Genomic DNA, 19,648 nt, shown 5'->3' on the forward strand with positions numbered 1-19,648 from the left:
AATGAATAATATTACTTAGTTTACTAGCAGTTAGACTAATTAAATTGGTGTCATAAAAGTCGTGTTTGGTCATACTAGTCAAACCGACAACACATGTTATATAATCCGGTCAAACAAAAAGCTCTCAACACGCAACGTACGGCCAGACGAGACGAGACAATAAATACAACAAACGAATGCTAAATGTTAGCAATGAAACACTGTCAAACTATCTAAACAGAAAAAAAGCAAAAGATATTCTGCCAGTTAGTAAATATATGGTATGGTACAATATTTTGAAAGAATTAATTCTTAATTGAATTTTTTCTCTTAAACATTCAATTAAAGAATTCATTACGAATTAATTCCACTCGCACTGGATTCATTCCTTTGGCAATTAATTCTCTATAGAATTAATGAGTTCCATATTAAATAAAAGACTTTAAATGAAGCTAAAGAATAAGATTTTGGGAATAAACTTATAAAATGAATTTTTTTGTAATTCCGAATTAAGATTTCAGTGAATTAATTATTTCACTGGTCTGGTATGCTATGGCTAAGACAAGCCAGTAAAAGTTCGTTGAATGTTTCCATTAGTCAATATTTATATACTCCACGTAGATTTGTGTAGGTATACATTGGTAGCAGTGGCCACGAGGGCAATTTGATAAATATCTTTAGAATATAAAAGTTGGAGGTCTTTATTCTTTTGTGTAACAAATGCCAGCTGTCAATTGGGTATCGCATTTCAAATAAATTCATATTGTTATTTTTAGTTTTAAGGGTAATATGAGTTTTTAGCGGCATTTAAACATATTAATTTCTAAATAAAAAGAAAAAAACGTATGAATGAAATCAAAGCAGAGTTGAAAGAAGTTCATACCCAGCAAAAACTAATAATCTATAAAGTAATAGGAACTTATTGTTGAAACTACTTAGTCTGCTTTTACACAGGGCAATTTTTCTTGCGCAAGTCTAGAGTTTATAGGAGAGAGAGGCAAGAAGAAAGAAGAGGGGTACACACTTGCTTTTGTATGTCAAATTGTAATAGTCGCCATAGTGAAAATGAGAAAACAAAAGAGAATTGAATAGACTTGCCTCTCTCCCCTATAAACTCAGACTTGTGGCAAGAAAACTTGCCTTGTGTAAAAGCAGACTTACAATTTGACTAGAATAAGTACTTAGTTTTGTTCGAGATGTCCTAGAACGAATCTATTTAGGATTTCCCGGGAAACCGGAATTGTAAAATCCCGAAAAATATATATTAATTTATCAAGACATGTCCATTGCAAATAGAAACAAGTAAGACTGCTATATTCGGATGTACCAAATCATTTGTTACCAAAAAATTGAAGGAAAACAATTTTTTGATCATTTTTATCTCAGCAATTTGTGTTGATTTCAACATACAGACGGTAGAATTCAATAGTAGCGGATTTTTGCTTATATCACAGCCATTTGTGGGGCGATTTTCTCGATTTTAAATAGCAACCTAAGTTAAAATATTGATGTATCAATCATGTATGCAAGAGGTTCGGGATAGACCGACGGAATAACGATCTATAATATTTAGATTTCAATGAAAAATATGGAAATTACTTTCTCATTCTCTTTTGAATTTGCCTAAACCTGTGTACTGCACACTCTACCTCTTCAATCCCTCGCCAAAAAAACTTCTTCTGCCTGTCTTTCAATTTGTGCATTGTAAAAGGACACTGAGCTTTACCAATAAAACCGTATCTAAATTCCTTAAGCTTTGTTCAGGCGGTTATCAAATATACTAATATGGTCAGGCCTACACTCGGAGAAAAAACATGGTTGTGGTAAACATAATCTAAGAGCAACATATTATGATCAGATTTTTGATTGTATTCCAAACATATTATGATCAAATATAGCCGTTATATCATTGTCATACAATTTTCAGCTTTTATTTTGAAACATTAATACAGTATAAATTTATTCAAATTATTGGCCATTGTTAGCTATGACCTTTTCCCATCTATCTGACAATATATGGATTCCGTTCAAAAAGAACTGCTCATCTTTTGAGGCCAAGAACGAATCAAGCCAATATAGGATACTCTGTTCCAAATACTGTGAAACAAATAGTAGTCGAACTTTTTTCTAAATAGTTTTTAACAGGTATTCCAACATGTGATCGAGTGTTGTCATGATGGAATATTACAGTTTTGTGCCTGGCTGCTTATTCTGGGCGGTTTTCGGCCAATGTTCGTTTCAAACGAATCAGTTGCGTTCGGTACAGGTTCTTTGTGATGGTGTGGTCAGATTTCAGCTGCTTATAATAGATAGGACCCTTTTGCTCACACCAAATACATAGCATTACCTTAGCACCATGGATATTTGGCTTTTCTGTCGATACGGCTGGTTGGTGGCTTCACATACGAACTCTTACGCTTCGGGTTATCATAATGGATCCATTTTTCATTGCAAGCAATGATTTGGCGAAAAAATTATTTTCTTTTAAAGCGTTCAAGCATCATATCGGAAATGCAAAATCGAGTTTCAAGGTCTCACGGCTTCAATTCGTATGGTATCCAATTTCCCAGCTTTTGGATGAAATCTGCTGCTCGCAAACGTTTTAAAATTATCTCCCAATAATTTTGCAAGCTCTTATTGAGTTTGAAAACAATCTTCAATGAGTAACGCCTCTAATTCTGGGGTCTTCTAACTTTTTTCAAAATCACCACTTCTGAACCGCACAAACCACATCTCGCACGTTAGTACCTATGAATCACATACACTATAAGCTTCGGTGAGCAATCGGTGTGATTCAGCGTCACAAGCAAAACTTCCCGCATATAACGCTTTGTTGATACAAAATTAGACATTTTTGAATCAAAAAAAAACTTTGTTATTTAACTATAATGTTCAATAACTGAGTGAGAATATATGACAGATAGATATATACCCTTCAAAATGACATAAAAGTTATTAAAAATAAAAACCGCGTTCAAAAAATACGCCATCTATTGTAAAACCCGCATTTTTAAGTCATACACCCAATAGTATCATAAAATATCATATTATGATCAAATATAGTCGTTATATTATTGTCATACATGATCTTAATATATTTGAAAGTAAGCATATTATGATCCAAAGAGATCACTTGACACGTATGTGCTCTTGGTAGTGCAGAGTAAAGTCAATTGCTTACTTTATACATCCTAGGTAGTCTAGCATGAAGACAATTGTCACTTAAGTGTATCTAAGTAATCTAGAGTGTAGTTACATTGAACGTTTATTTTGTACTGCACTTTTTTTTTGAGAGTAATTAGTGCAAATTGTGTTGATATAATTCTCATACAGTTAATTTTATTTTTGCTTAAGTATACTAAGATCCTAAGAACCTAGTGTGAAATCAAAAGTCACTTTAGGGTCTCTAAGCAATCTAGAGTGTACATATATACTGCACTTTAGAAAGTATGTAGTTACTTTATCCACCAGAAGTAATCTATTGGAGAGTTGCCGGAGGAAGTTTTGTTTAGATGCAATCGTTTATTGGACTGTCTATGACAAGTCTTTTAGCACGCATACATTTAAAAAGAACTGGTTATATAGCTGATCATGTAACCAGATAGGTAGCTAGTAAGATAACTCCCGCTATGTAACCGTTATGTGAATACAATGCGTTGACTACATTCGAGCATCTATCAGAATCTAAAAGGGTCAATTGACACCCTTTGTAACCTTTTTCAGTAAATATCTAGATAGTAATTTTCACGCTACCCTCGCACATTGTCCATACACAGAATGTTTGAATGTATTTATAATAAATACAATAAGAATGTAGGTGGTGGCATGGTAAAAGTCATCAATGTCGACAGTCTTAATATTTTGCCTTTATTTTGTATGTGTGTGTTTATTTTTATTATTTTTAAGGCAGAGGTGAAGTCATCACTTACAAGCGTGGTATATAACATGTTTGTTGTATGTGAAAATGCACACACTTAGCTCAACAGCAACAAAATTGGGGAAATAAAAAATACCCTTGATCCCCCACCTCGAATTGTTTAATTTGAATATATGGTACAAGTTTTGAGTTTATTATCATATTAGTGTGGGGAGTCGTGAAGAAATTTAAATTTCTTGATGATAAGATAAAAAAAATGTATAAAGTATTTTTTTATATTGTATGTTTTAATTTTAATAAACATAAACAAAAATAAGTTCGTTTAAATATGCAAAGATTATTTGAGTAATCATAAGACAAAGTTACAGTGAAAAATGTATTTTTTATATATATATATCCCCATAATTACAATTGACCTATATTAAGTAAAGTTATCTATTAATTCAATAATAAATTTTTAGTCGATTTTAAATTCTTAAAAATATTGAGAACGCAATTCATACATGAGAACGCAGTAAATATCGGAAAAACAACTCACAAGATCTTGTTCACAAACATTTTATAGGATTTATACCTTTAATTTAGTATGAATGTAAATGCAATTTAATTGACCATTTCAATAACAGATTTATAAATTTGCAAGAGATCAAGAAACATGTAAAACTCAGAGTCTCACCAATCTACCAAGGTCAACAAGATCATACCCACACAGTTGTTTCAATCTTATGGAACATTTCAACAATGAATTAAAAAAAATAAAGCCTACATTTCGAGTTTCGACAGAGCATTTGGCGAAGATTAATTCTGAGCGAGTTTTTTTTGTCATTTTGAGATTAAGAAATGAAAGAGACAGAAAAAAACACGGTGAAGTTTCGTAAATTTTAAAGGGTGTTTGACCAATACGAACGAGTTTTTGTAGCATTTCGAAAGTGTTTCAAAAATAATATACTAGAGATCAATCAAAAACGTCAGAATTTTCAGCTCCAAGGAGTACTTGGCGAATATAAATTCTGAACGAGTTTATGAGCCATTTTGCAACAGTAACCAAACAACATTTAGAGTCCAACAATCTACTCAGCGACCGGACTCTCTACAGGCGACTTGCTAGCCTTCTGATAGGAAAAAAGGTGTCGTTCCATTCTCCGTTTTAGCGAAAGTAAAGTGGTGGCTCTAGATATTTATAAGGCCTTCGATAAGGTGTGGCATGGTGCGCTTTTATCAAAACATATGACAATAGGGTATCCAGCTCTATTGACTCCCTGGAACATCGTCGCAATGTGGGCTGTGTTTCTCTGTTCTTCTGATACTACAGTGGAATGTGCTCTGCAGAAATAAGGGAACTTGTTCCCGACACCCGTAGTTTTTTACGTTCTTTGACAAGGATTCATCCATTCGTGGTCGACTGCAATGCATTCCAGGGAAAATTTTAGCCGTACAGTTCGTATGTGGAATAAGCTTCATACTGAAGTCTTTCCTGTCACTTTCAATATAGGAAAATTCAAATCAAATGTCGACAAACACTACTACCTACACCCTCCTTCCCATAACCTATTTTACTTGTTCCAATTTTTTTTACACTAAAGATTAAAGAACATCTGAAACAGTGAATTTTTGTGCTAAAATCAATAAACACCCACAAGATGGGATGACTCAAATTAAAATTAAAGATTTTACAAAATTATTTCATGCATGAAGTAAGAATATATATGACATAATTATGAGCTTCGGAGGAGCTAAGATCAAAGAACATCCAAAACAGTGAATTTCTACGGGAAAAATCAATTAACATGGATAATATAGGATGCAGAACTGTTAGACCCCTTTCACACTAGGCAATTTAGTTGCGCAAGTCTCTTGCCCAACAACAAAACAGCATGAACAATTTTCTTCTCCTTAATACGACATTATCTCTGACATCTACAAACACAAGAGACTTTATGCATCATTTCAACGGCCGGAATTTGAATTTGGATGAAGTATTATATAAAAACAAATCGCTAAAGATCAAAGAACATCCGAAACAGTGAATTTTCACGGGGAAATTAATTAACACGGACAGAATCAACATCAATGACTTAAATTTGAGTTTCTTCGTAAGAATACATGGAGAAGATTAACTTTTAACATTGCAATTAAAAAAATACGGTTTATTTAAAGGAAATAAATCACCGTTTTTAAAAGGTAAAAACGTAACAACATGTTTACGCGGTCTGCCAATGAAATTCGAAGTTTTCATTACATCTTTGTCAAGCAATTTCTTATTATTTTTCAAACTTTGTATATTTTTATTAGAATAGTTTTAACTAACATGATAGCAATGTTCATCTTAAGAATTAAGTCTTTTCACACTCCCCTCTTAAAGTTAAACCCTAACAATCTTAAAGAAGAAAAATAATATTATGCTAAATTTTGAATTTAAAGCAGCAAAATATAACAGAAAAACTACACAAAATAATCAATTTCCTGTTGCCAAAATAAATTCCAACTCAGAAGGAGGGAGACCTTTAAAATGTATTTTGCATTGCAAAAATAACAATTACAACTGTTTTAGTTGTTTCTTTGTTTATTGTTTAGTTAATAATTGCTGTTGTTATTGCCATTTCTTTATTTATTTATTCATTTTTTTTAAGTCCGTAAATTATAACACTACACCAATGACGACATGTAAAGGACAATGTAATACAAGTACAAACGTGTGAGTATGTCTATCTATACATTTTTCAAACATACATACATATTTATAAACATTCATGGCGAATATACATATATAAACACATATGTATATACTAGGGTGATCAATTCTTCGAAATTTTTTAGAAACCGGTTTTCGGTTTCTTCGAAAAATCGTAATTTAATATAAACCGGTTTCGGTTTTTTTATAATAACCGGTTTTTTTGGAAAAATATAAAAACGCCTAGAAATAAGAAGAAAAAAGTTTTATTTATTAAAATACTTAAAAATATTAAAAACAAATAATATTATAAAATACTAGTGATTAAAACAATTTTGATTACTTCTTTTATCCTTCACAAGATCTTCGGTTCAAATTTGAGCCATTTTGAAATTAATATTTAATTTTTTTCTAAAAGTGAGTGGTTGATATTTTATGAATTTTATTTCATTTCAAATGTCAACAACTATATTAGGTTCTTAGAAAAACAAATTGACACAAAAATATCTATAAAAGTAGTATTTCTACTAATTTCTTTAAAAAAGTAGTATTTCTACTCCTTTTTTAAAAAAGTATTATTTCTACTCCTTTTTTAAAAAAGTATTATTTCTACTCCTTTTTTAAAAAAGTATTATTTCTACTCCTTTTTTAAAAAAGTATTATTTTTACTCTTTTTTAAAAAAAGTAGTATTTCTACTCCTTTTTAAAAAAAGTAGTATTTCCACTTCTTTTTTTAAAAAAGTAGTATTTCTACACCTTTTTTTTAAAAAAAGCAGTATTTCTACTCCTTTTTTTAAAAAAAGTAGTAATGCTACTCCTTTTTTAAAAAGTAGTATTTCTACTCCTTTTTTTAAAAAAGTAGTATTTCTACTCCTTTTTTAAAAAAGTAGTATTTCTATTCCTTTTTTAAAAAAAAAAAGTTGTATTTCTACTCCTTTTTTAAAAAAAGTAGTATTTCTACTCCTTTTTTAAAAAAGTAGTATTTCTACTCCTTTTTTAAAAAGTAGTATTTCTACTCCTTTTTTAAAAAGTAGTATTTCTACTCCTTTTTTTTAAAAAGTAGTATTTCTACTCCTTTTTTAAAAAAGTAGTATTTCTATCCTTTTTTAAAAAAGTAGTATTTCTACTCCTTTTTTAAAAAGTAGTATTTCTACTCCTATTTTAAAAAAGTAGTATTTCTACTCCTTTTTTTAAAAAAGTAGTATTTCTACTCCTTTTTTAAAAAAGTAGTATTTCTACTCCTTCTTTAAAAAAAAGTAGTATTTCTACTCCTTCTTTAAAAAAAAGTAGTATTTCTACTCCTTTTTTTTAAAAAAAGTAATATTTCTACTCCTTTTTTAAAAAAAAGTTGTATTTCTACTCCTTTTTAAAAAAAAAAGTTGTATTTCTACTCCTTTTTTAAAAAAAAGTAGTATTTCTACTCCTTTTTTAAAAAAGTAGTATTTCTACCCCTTTTTTTAAAAAAGTAGTATTTCTACTCCTTTTTTAGAAAAAAGTAGTATTTCTACTCCTTTTTTTAGAAAAAAGTAGTATTTCTACTCCTTTTTTAAAAAAAGTAATATTTCTACTCCTTTTTTAAAAAGTAGTATTTCTACTCCTTTTTTAAAAAAGTAGTATTTCTACTCCTTTTTTTAAAAAAGTAGTATTTCTACTCCTTTTTTAAAACAAAGTAGTATTTCTACTCCTTTTTTTAAAAAAAATAGTATTTCTACTCTTTTTTAGAAATACTCCTTTTTTAAAAGTAGTATTTCTACCCCTTCTTTTAAAAAAAGTAGTATTTCTGCTGTTTTTTTTTAAAAAAGTAGTATTTCTACTCCTTTTTTAAAAAGTAGTATTTCTACTTCTATTTTAAAAAAGTAGTATTTCTACTCCTTTTTTTAAAAAAAGTAGTATTTCTACTGTTTTTTTTTAAAAAGTAGTATTTCTACTCATTCTTTAAAAACAAAGTAGTATTTCTACTCCTATTTTAAAAAAGTAGTATTTCTACTCCTTTTTTAAAAAAGTAGTATTTCTACTCCTTTTTTTAAAAAAGTAGTATTTCTACTCCTTTTTTAAAACAAAGTAGTATTTCTACTCCTTTTTTTAAAAAAAATAGTATTTCTACTCTTTTTTAGAAATACTCCTTTTTTTAAAAGTAGTATTTCTACCCCTTCTTTTAAAAAAAGTAGTATTTCTGCTGTTTTTTTTTAAAAAAGTAGTATTTCTACTCCTTTTTTAAAAAGTAGTATTTCTACTTCTATTTTAAAAAAGTAGTATTTCTACTCCTTTTTTTAAAAAAAGTAGTATTTCTACTGTTTTTTTTTAAAAAGTAGTATTTCTACTCATTCTTTAAAAACAAAGTAGTATTTCTACTCCTATTTTAAAAAAGTAGTATTTCTACTCCTTTTTTAAAAAAGTAGTATTTCTACTCCTTTTTTTAAAAAAGTAGTATTTCTACTCCTTTTTTTAAAAAAGTAGTATTTCTACTCCTTTTTTTAAAAAAAGGTAGTATTTCTACTCCTATTTTTAATGACTTAAATTTAATTTCGAATGTCAACAACTACGTTAGGTTTTTTAAAAACAAAAATCTATTTTCGATTTGGGTCAAATTTGACACGAAGATCGTTAACGTCAGTAAATTTGAAGAACTTATGAAGGTAAAATTATCTCTTAGGAATAAGTAAAACAGAGTTTAAATGCTTTGGAGTATATCGATTTTTTTATTTTGTTTTTATAAAACTAGACATTGAAAATTATCTTTTACTTGGTGTATTTGTAGGACATATTGAAAACAAAGCATTAAGTAAGTTTTCAGGCTTTCCAGATCACTTGTGACATTTTCTAAATATGAAAAGTCTTCTAAAATAGTTGAAATATTTGTTTTAATTTTTTTTTGGATTTTGAATATTTGTTAAGGTTTTTAATACACTAAAACTCATAAAAACACACTTTTAGAAAGTTCGATATTCGAAATTTGAGCTTTCAAAAAAATCGAAACCGATCTTAGCAAAAAAAACCGGTTATAACCGGTTATTAAAAACCGGGCCGATCACCCTAATACATACATATGTATGTATGTCTGTTTGTGTACAAATGTTTATATAAATTTCTGCCAATTGCTCTTCTTGGTGTTTTTATGTTTGGCTGTCAAATTTACGGTCTTCTCTCCATTTGAAAAAAAAAAACGTAAATCTCACTCTATGTACGAATGTACATATGTACTATTTAGTCTTAAAGAAACAAACAAATTTTAAATTCGATTTTTCACCATCATAATCTCATTGTCATGGAGATAAATAATCAATTATTTGTTTTTGTAATTTTTATTGCACTTTTTTGTTTGCGAATGTGTTTGCATTTTTTGGTTTGCTTTTGTTTTGTTTTAGCAGTTCTTGTTGTTGTTATTGTTACATTGTATTGTTGTAAATTATTATTCGCATTACTCAATGGCTCTGATGGTGACGATAATGACGTTATCGACATTATGGACAACGATGATGTGTGAAAAATTCAAAGTGCAATGTAATTTTCTTATGTGCGTTTTGTAGGTTTGCCTGTGTAGTAAGTTTAAATACCACCTAGCACCTATTATTTTATTATTGTCGCTGTATGGATGCTTACAGTCAGTAAAATTCTACTTAATGCATTGCATCAGCTACAGTGTGTCAAGGCAGTCTTTAGCCACGTACATTTTTCGGTAGAAGATTGGTAATTAGTAAACAAATGTATGCATCTTCACACGCTCGTAACGAGCCAGATGAGACTTCTACTCTGTATAATCGTTGGTCTGTGTGAGGTTTCGAATTTCCTTTGTACTCTATTGGTTTGGATTTCCCCATATAATGTTAGTCGCTCTGCCAACTAGAGTAGAGCTGTGACAAAAGTAGTTTTCTTCGATCTTATACTTATATTACTCACATCCGAGGGTTAGAAGGCGTTTTTTCTTTAAGCCGGTTTTCGATATACCACAGATGTTGGCTGGAAAAGGAAGTGATATGGTTATCCATATCATTTCCATGCACCTATGTCAGACCTCCGTGTGGTGTCAGCTGGTAACGTTCTGGGTGATCGCGTCGACTTCTTTTGTTAGAAGATGACGGTTGATCGTTCCACATTTGGAACGGCTAATTGACAATGCTTAGGGGGTGGAACCGGGGATCCAGAGGTTCACGGACTTCATTTTGGGGAAGAATTTAATCCTTTTAAATTCGCAGCTGACTTGAGTCTTATCAAGTGCCATGGGGATCCTTTGGCCACAGGACTTTTGTCCTGTAGGATCATTGGTGAGGTCTCTTTTGTGAACACATGGTGGCTATGGTTTGATACCCAAATGTGCGATGATGATTGTTGGTTAAAGTACAGATATTTGAGCTAGTGCTAATTTCGTGATACCAATAGTATCTTACCAGGTGTTGTTTGCCGAATCAACAAGGCCATTAAAAGTAGCATTCGAGATATACTGATCGTTGGGATTTGTTCTTCTTGGTCGATTGTGAGTGGATGTAGTAAAGAGGCCTTCCTAAAACCTTATTTTGCAGACACAAGGACTTCTAGCCGCATTGCAAAATCATTTCAATTTTACACGGCGTGTCATTGCGAGCCAAGGCCTTGCTTATTTGTTGCTGTTAGAGGGCTGAGAGAAGGGCTACTTAATAAGGCATATTAGGATTCCTGTAAGGAGACTTGCAGCGTAATGCCTCACAGAATGTCTACATATTAACATCTATTAAAAACCCTGAAAATTAAAGCATAATTTTGTTCATTCTTCTGGTCTCATGTAACGATTTATAAAAAAGAGAGGAAATTACATTTTATTATAGAGAGACAACATATAGGAATAATTGCAAAAGCAAGCATGATTGATTTTGCAATGAATTTTTGAATCTGTGTGAAGGTTTTTAGAAGGAGAAGCAAAGCCCTTCTAGAACGTCTACTGAGAGCAGGCAGAGTGGAATGTGTATCGCATCTTTTAGAATGTGTTAACAGGTCTTTTGGAAGGCCTACAAAGTTAAGACCTAGAATTTTTTCTCGCTGGGTAAATGCATTGATTCTATCCGGTGTTTAGTCCACCTGAGATAAAGCCATAATGGCAGGTGCTCGCGCAAATCTAAGATCTAATTCATACCACAGAGTCACCACAAGTAGTTAGTATATCTTCTACCTATAAAACAGTAGTCGGCACATTTGTTCCCTGATTAGTATGGACGTTTATTCTCTGGTGGCAATGACTGCCACTCACTGGTCTTAAACATTGATATTTATGTAAGTGATTTTAATACTGGACTTAAGTATGAAACTATTCATGAAAAATGTTCGATAAATCTATGTGCAGTTTCGAAAATAATAAGAAAAACGTAATGATAGTCAAAATTTTGTAGGCTGCTCCTATAAAACATTCCAAAGACTATCTTCTTCTCGTATTGGTTCAAATATAATCAACATGTCAGCGATGTCACATTGTAATGTGACGAAAGGAAAAAATATTGTAGCCCAAGTATAAAAATAAAGAAGTTAAACTTGGCGTACTAATTTTCTGGGCAAGGAATGGTTTGAATTCTTGTTATAAAGTATAAGCTAACTAGAATTGCATACAGATTTACGGATCAATGATAACTACCTTTGGACGAATTGAACAATATGGGCATGAACGGCATGTGATGCCAGTAGGACAGCGTTGTGTGAAACAGCGAATGCACATTCTGCATGAATCGCTGAGGTGACGAGAATTGGCCACAAAGAACTTATTTTTTAAACCCGTGAGGCTTACTGAACCAAATAGTTACCAAATTTTTGAGAATGAATTTGATTGCAACCATACTCTATTCGATAACAAACCTGGGATCATATCCTCTCACAATCGTAACCCCATTTTCTCAATGTATGTACCTCATTTCTATATTATATGTGAAAATCGTTTAATTAGAAATATTTATAAACCTCTTGTTAAATACAGGATGTATTCAAGCATAAGTTAGAGCTAGAAGAGCATTCCATAGATATTTGACAGAAGACTAAGGTTTTTTGTATCTCAGTAACGATTCTATGTATATTTTATTCTTGGTATTCAGATTGAACATAACTGAATGACTATTAGAATTTTCTCACTGGTAGTGGTTTAGCCATTTTAAATTTTTTTATTTTTTGATTTCGTTACGATAAGAAATAACCAGATATGAAAAAATACATTTATGTTTAATAACTGAATCACCACTGTGTAACAAATTGTGGTTATTTTTGGTATCATCGATATTATTCATTTTTAGCAGGAATTGCTGTTACAAAACAGAACAGCGAACTTAATCAGGAAATTTTCCAAATATGAACTATTTATGTATATTAGGATGTCGCTGAATAGTTCGGAAGATGTATTTGCATCGCTTCCACCGTTCAATGAAATAGCTCGAGTTTCCGTCAAGGTACCACAGTTTTGGAAGACGAATCCTGCTATATGGTTGAAACAAATTGTAAGTCAGTTCATTACCACAAGAATCACTTCTGATTCAACAAAATTTCATACTATTGTCGGTTCCATAGAACCTAATGTATGAAACTCTCAAACAACGGAACGTTTTATACAATATAAAGAAAAACAATTAAAGAAATTGTTTGCTGGATATTGAGTTGGGAGATAAAAACCCTCAACATTTCATGACAAACAGTGCATTAGTAGAGAAAATCGATGCACTAACCAAACAAGTAGAAGCATTATCTCAATCTCGAAGTCGTGCAAAAAAAGAGCTGTGCTCGCAGTCGACAGACAAGGCTAGCAGAGAACTTTGTCGTGCTTTCTTCCGGACCACATTTCAAACTTAAAATTTATTGTCGATACTGACGCTGACGTTTCCCTATTTCCTGTATCTTCTTCTCAACTTCAACAAAGTCTTGCCCCAACAATCAAAACTTTTGGTACAAAATATCTTACTTTTAATTTGGGCCTAATGAGAAACTTTCGTTCTCCTACTCGTAAAACTTGCAATTCTATCTATTATTTGGCAGATGACTGCACATTCAGCTAGAGACCAAGCATGTCGGAGATTGGACCAATGAGGCAAAACATGAATGATTCCCTTAATCGGGACCTTCTGACAATCTCTGAACGGGATCGTGCGATTAGGGTCACTTTCAATGTTCGCTAGACTCAGTGTAGCATGTTGACACAAAAACGAACGACAGACCATGTGCTTCATCTGTATTTAAATATTGTGGATTCAGACGCTCTTGATGTTCAGGGATATTTTTCCATATTGTTGTTTTTTGTTGGAAATTTTAAAATATCTGTCCAGTTCATATCTCTGAATAATTGTATACGTATATTTCTTAATGTGTTGCAATCATTTAGGATATGTTTTGTAGTTAGTGGTAAAGAATTGCAAATCGGTTGAGGAGATTTCTCAATTAAGTAGTCGTGGGTATGATGGGTATGGTCTAGTCATAATCTGGTGTACAAACTTGAACTCAAAAATACAACTCTTAAAGTATCGAGTATTTATATTTTGGTATTGAGTACCGGAAAAAAATAGACAGTATTGAGTACTGAGTATCCAAATACTCAATACACTGACACCACTAGATTGCAACCGTTGCATTTACTTTATTAGCCGACCGAGAACCGAAGCGTTTATCTCGGCGAATCCTCTATTAGAAGCCTATTAAGAAACATATTCCAAAGATAAAAGACAGCTCTGTGATAAAGAAGATTTCAAAGAAAGCAGACCTGGTCAGACTAAGCATACCCCGAATGAAAATAAAAACTGCATCACACTTCTTTAATAAACTGGAATAAATTGTTTGTAATGCATGGAATTTATGCAATCTTTTTTCATTTGAAAGCCCATTGAATTGTCATTATGGGTATTAAATATTGAATAATGCTTCAAAATACCTTTTATATGGTACTGTTTATTAACATTGTGAACCAAAAATTCCGTTTTGAATTTAAATGACAGTACATACTTCAGAGAATTTTGATATACAGAAAAAGTAATTTTAGCGAAGCCGGTGTTCGATACATTCCAGAGTTTTAAGTCCCGAAAGCCGGAAAAACAGAAATTATGAACATTAAAAAAAAAAAAAAAATATGAAAATATATACTGTTACTGGGATCTTAACTTGTACCAACCACATAATTTATCAAAAAAGAATCTAATTGGAATTCTAATGAGAAATGTTGAAGAAAAAACTGCATACCTACTGATAACACATAGAAGATACTCAAAACAAATTCCCAATTTGAAATAAACACATACCACATACCAATCCACATACAATTAAAGTTTAAATTAATTAATTTATGACCGGTTTCTGAGAAAATTTAAAAACGCTTTTAAGTTAAACACAATTACGTTTTAAACCAACAATTAAGTTAAAATTTTGCCGAAATTTTGCTAGCAAATGCCTTTATGTGAATTTCGTCCAGTGTTTTGTGTGTTTTTATTATTACAAAACAACAAAACGAAGGCAAGGAAAATTCAATCGTTTTAAACTTTATTACATACACCAAAAAATAATAATAATAAAAAAAAAGTACACACGCATTCATTTTCCTTCAAAAACACACAATGTAAAATACATTTATTTTATTTTCATACACTTATTTTATAATAATTTGGTATGTATGCATACACTATTTTATATTTTTTATGTTGTTTAAACATTTTTCTATTTACTTTACTATATTTTTGTTGTATTTATTACACTTTTTTCTCATTTTTTTTCACACAACTCTATTGGAACTTTTTTTGTGATATTTATTTTATTTTAAAATGCAGACGACACACACACTTCTTTCCTTTTCTTATTTTTTTCCATGGTAATATCATCATTAACACACATTTAATTGATTTATTCTTTTTATTTTCATTTGCATTTTGAATATCGGTATTTATTTTATTAATTTAATTGCTATGTTTAATACTTTTTAAACACAATTAACACACAACTTATAAGTTAACAAAAAAATAATAAATTTTACTAATAATAGTAAAAGTGTGCGGCGGCGATACCGTGAGTACAATGTTGTTAGCGTATCGTAAAAAAATATTTAACTGGTCTCACTATGTGATGCAGTGTTGCCAGAAACATTTTACCTCATGTCCCCATACTGATAATAGATGTCCCCAAAAAACCCCCAATTCATAATTGAAATTCCCAACCTTGTCCCCAAAAATTTTATTATGTTTTTGTTGCGCTGCCGTTCCAGTTGTGGAAATTGTCAAAAACAAATACAAAATACAACTCTGTACGAACTGGGCAGCAAAAAATAATGCCAGAAAACTACAACGACACACTGTTGCCAGATTTAAGGGCATTTTGTCGATTTTTGATTGTAAAAATGGCAAAGTGCGATTTGACGATTTTAGTCCTCAAAATGACGATTAACCCCCTGTCTATAATTGACAAATAATTATCATAACAATTAATGGCGTTGTTGTCAAGACAAGGTAGCAAGAGCACTAATAACAATTTTGTGATAATTTTTTATCACATTTTCAAGTTTATCTGACAAAAATCTATCAGGTATAGACATAGAGGGTTATGAAAAGTTTACGTCTACATCAAGGTTTTCAAAAAAAATCATTTAATAAACAAGAATACACTGTTAACTTTATTGGTTCTGTAATATAGAAGATTAAATTATTTGATTTTAAGAATTTAATGAATCAAAATGAAAAATGTTTGTTAAGATGTTGGAAAAAAATGTGATGTCTTAAATTTGTATTCAAACATTTTTAGCTCTGTAGCATTCGGCCGATATTAATAAAATACTGAAATCGTTTATACAAGCAGTTACATGAAGGATTTATAAATGCCTTTATTTTTTAAATTAAATAAATTACTAAATCCTGATATCCCAATAAACCAGATATGTTTGAAAAATTTTCTTAATATTTTTTGTTATTGAAAAAAAAAATTTGTAAATATAAAATATTAATAAAATTTTAATCTTTGGAAATTGTGTTACATTACATAACGCTAACCAGCTCTCTTCATTTTCTTCATTCGTTTGTACTTTTAATACAGATGTTTATTAAATAAATCTGCTTTATTTAATGATAAATTGTTTGTAATTAAATAGTCAACAATGTTATTAAATAATTAAATTGTTGAAATTGCATTCATTAGTCTTCAATTAGTTAATTACTAAGATTTATAATTGTATGTGTACCACTCGGTGTTAATGTTAAATAAATATGAAGCACCTTATTTTACAGCAAGAACAATATGGTAACTTTACATTCTATTAAATGCATCCGGTATATATTAAGTACATTTCTTAATATATATTTTAAGTTTTCTGTAAATATTTTGTTTATTCATGTCTGCATTTATAGGAATTATTTATAAAAATACAGTTGTATGTATATAAAATAATATTTTTCTTGTTTCCTTTTGTGCTCTATGTGTGGCATCGCTGTCCTTTCCAGATAAAACAGTTCATGTAGGTAAGGCAGTTTTTATAATAAAAACAAAACATTTTAAGTCAAACGTGGTGACGTTAGTTACCGTTAAGTTTAATAAACAAAAAGTTGTTATGCAATTAAAAGAATTTTTATGCATTGCTCTTTTAAATATAAAAAACTTTATATAACAAATGTTATTTTAAGTATGTTTTGTGTGTTATTACTTAATCCAATTAAAAAATGTTGAACAATTTTTATTAAATCTAGGCAACTAACAAACCTGAAGTGCTTAACTACTAATTCCTTCAGCTGTGTTTTTTTTTTCAAGAAACAAATCATAAATATTTATTTTTTATTTGATTATTTTATAGAATAGGTCTTTAAGTCTTAGATTTACCGAGAATAAGCTAATAGATAAGTTTTGGCAAAAGATTCGTTTCCCGAATATTTCATTCATTATTAGCTAGGCTTTACGCACTGCGACCCATAGTTCATTCTCAACATTACCTAAAATAAAATGGTGATACCTTAATCCACGGTGTCCGGTGAATAATCCATTAAGTATTCTCAAGTCACCCTATATACCTGATAAATTTTTATCATGATAAACTTTAAAATGGTTGTCAAGATAAAAAATTATCAGGTATAAACCCCATTTATTAATATTATTGCTTCGTTATGACAAAATTGTCTTTGACAACAAACGTCATTAATTGTTATGATAAATATATGTCAAGTATAGACAGGGGGTTACCGAGCGATAGCAATAATTAAAATCTACGTTTGGATAGAGTAATGAACCAAAGAACGAATTCGTTGCATAGTGAATCCATGTGAGATGCTAAAGAACGGTCGGGAACACCTGTTGGCCTTCACATACATACATGTGAATTTATACCACTAAATTTTTTTTTCAATAATTTAAATTTTTTGAAATTCAAATTGATTTATAGAAATAGACTAGAACCCAAGTATAACTACCCAGGAAAAATTTTGTGAATTTTTGTAATGACCACTAGTTATTTCATGCATTCTTTTGTAAGGAGTGGTGGTTACCCAGCACATTATTTTATTTACTAGAATAAGTACTTATTTTTATGCAGGCTGGTAAAGAACTTTTGCATTTAGCACAGCTATCTAGTGTGTTTGACTGGAAAACGGGAGGTTAGTGGTTCGCCACCTGTCAAAGCCATTAATTTTTTTGTTCATATCATATTCATTTATATGTTGATGTTAAAACTATTGTTAACTTACAATAAAATAACTCGTACATGGAGCAGTGAGTTAGCAGCTTGACTATCAAACACAAGCAAATAATGTGACTGTTCGATTCCCACACAAGGCAATATGTTTTGTGTTTTTTTTAGATACATATTCTTGTTGTGAATTTACTACTTATTTCTCAACTGATTGTAAGTACATTTGTAAGCTTGACCCCTGAATTTTTTAAAAATCTCGAACAACGGTAAGTAGTGTTTCAGTCAAATAATAAGTAGTTATCGCTTTGCTCCAATTATACTTGCTGGCTTACTAGGTAAGCAAAGTTTTTGCTGGGTAGTGTCAAAGAATTAATTCCTTAAAAAATCTGAAGAGGTTCTTTTAAATCTCAATAGCGTTTTACATAATGGGTTCCAGAAGTAATTTCGAAATTATAGGAAAAAACCGGGACAACCTCGATTTTCGGCCTATTTTGTATTTATATCTGGATTACTTAGTCATTAATATAGACAATATAGATATCTAATGATAGATATTTCAAAGTCCATTGCAACGATGTATATAAGGCTATAAGTTGGACCTACAATGGGTCAAAATCGGGAAAAATATTTTTTTAACCCAATTTTTTACCAAAAAAATTTAGTTGTCATAAACTTTTTTCACCTATCAATTTAAAAAAAAAAATTTAAAAAAAATATAAAAAATATTTAAAAAAATTGGAAAATAAATAAAAAAAAACGATTTCAGCTGAGGTGTTTTCGAGTTGATTTATAGTTGTTCAGCTTCGTAGGGATAAAAATCGAAATACAATAAAAAAACTTGATAAAAGTTATCTCGTCCCTATAAAAAGTATCCAAACTTGGAACATGTAAAAAAAGGGCTTATTCGGATCATAAATGCATTTTAGGCGATTTTGTGAGACCTACGAAGCCGATCAATTGTAAATCAACTCGAAAACACCTCAGCTCCAACCTTCGTTACGACATCTCAAATAGTTCCGGAGATACTGAATTATTTCCAAGAAAAACGTCTCTAAACGAGGGTGCATTATTAGATCCGGGAGTGGTTTTAAAGAATCTGAAATTGTTCTTATAACACTCGTTCTAGTACCAGTTATTTTACAATAAATTCTGAAAGCGTTCCTGGGCGTTTTAACTTCTTAATTTTCATAAAAAGTGGATTTAGCATGTTTAGAACCTAAGCTCACTAAGTATGCTGTTTAAACTTTAGTACTCAACCATTTGCATCAAGAAACATCAATAAATCTATAAAACTCATATAAAAAGGTACCCTATGATTACATTTATTAAGTAAAAACAATGTTTGAATATTAATTTTAAGAAAGTCAATTAAATTTCATTCTATTTTAAGAAATCCTATAGGAAACTATTTTTATATTATATACTATCAAATGTCCACTTAACATTAAAAAAAAATCCTGTTGCTAAGCCAACACTTGTATAGTTGTACATATGTAAACAAAATAATCAAGTGGATACATACATATAGTACAGGTATCCAACA

This window comes from Calliphora vicina, chromosome 4, assembly GCF_958450345.1.
Source record: "Calliphora vicina chromosome 4, idCalVici1.1, whole genome shotgun sequence".
In the NCBI taxonomy this organism is placed as follows: domain Eukaryota; kingdom Metazoa; phylum Arthropoda; class Insecta; order Diptera; family Calliphoridae; genus Calliphora; species Calliphora vicina.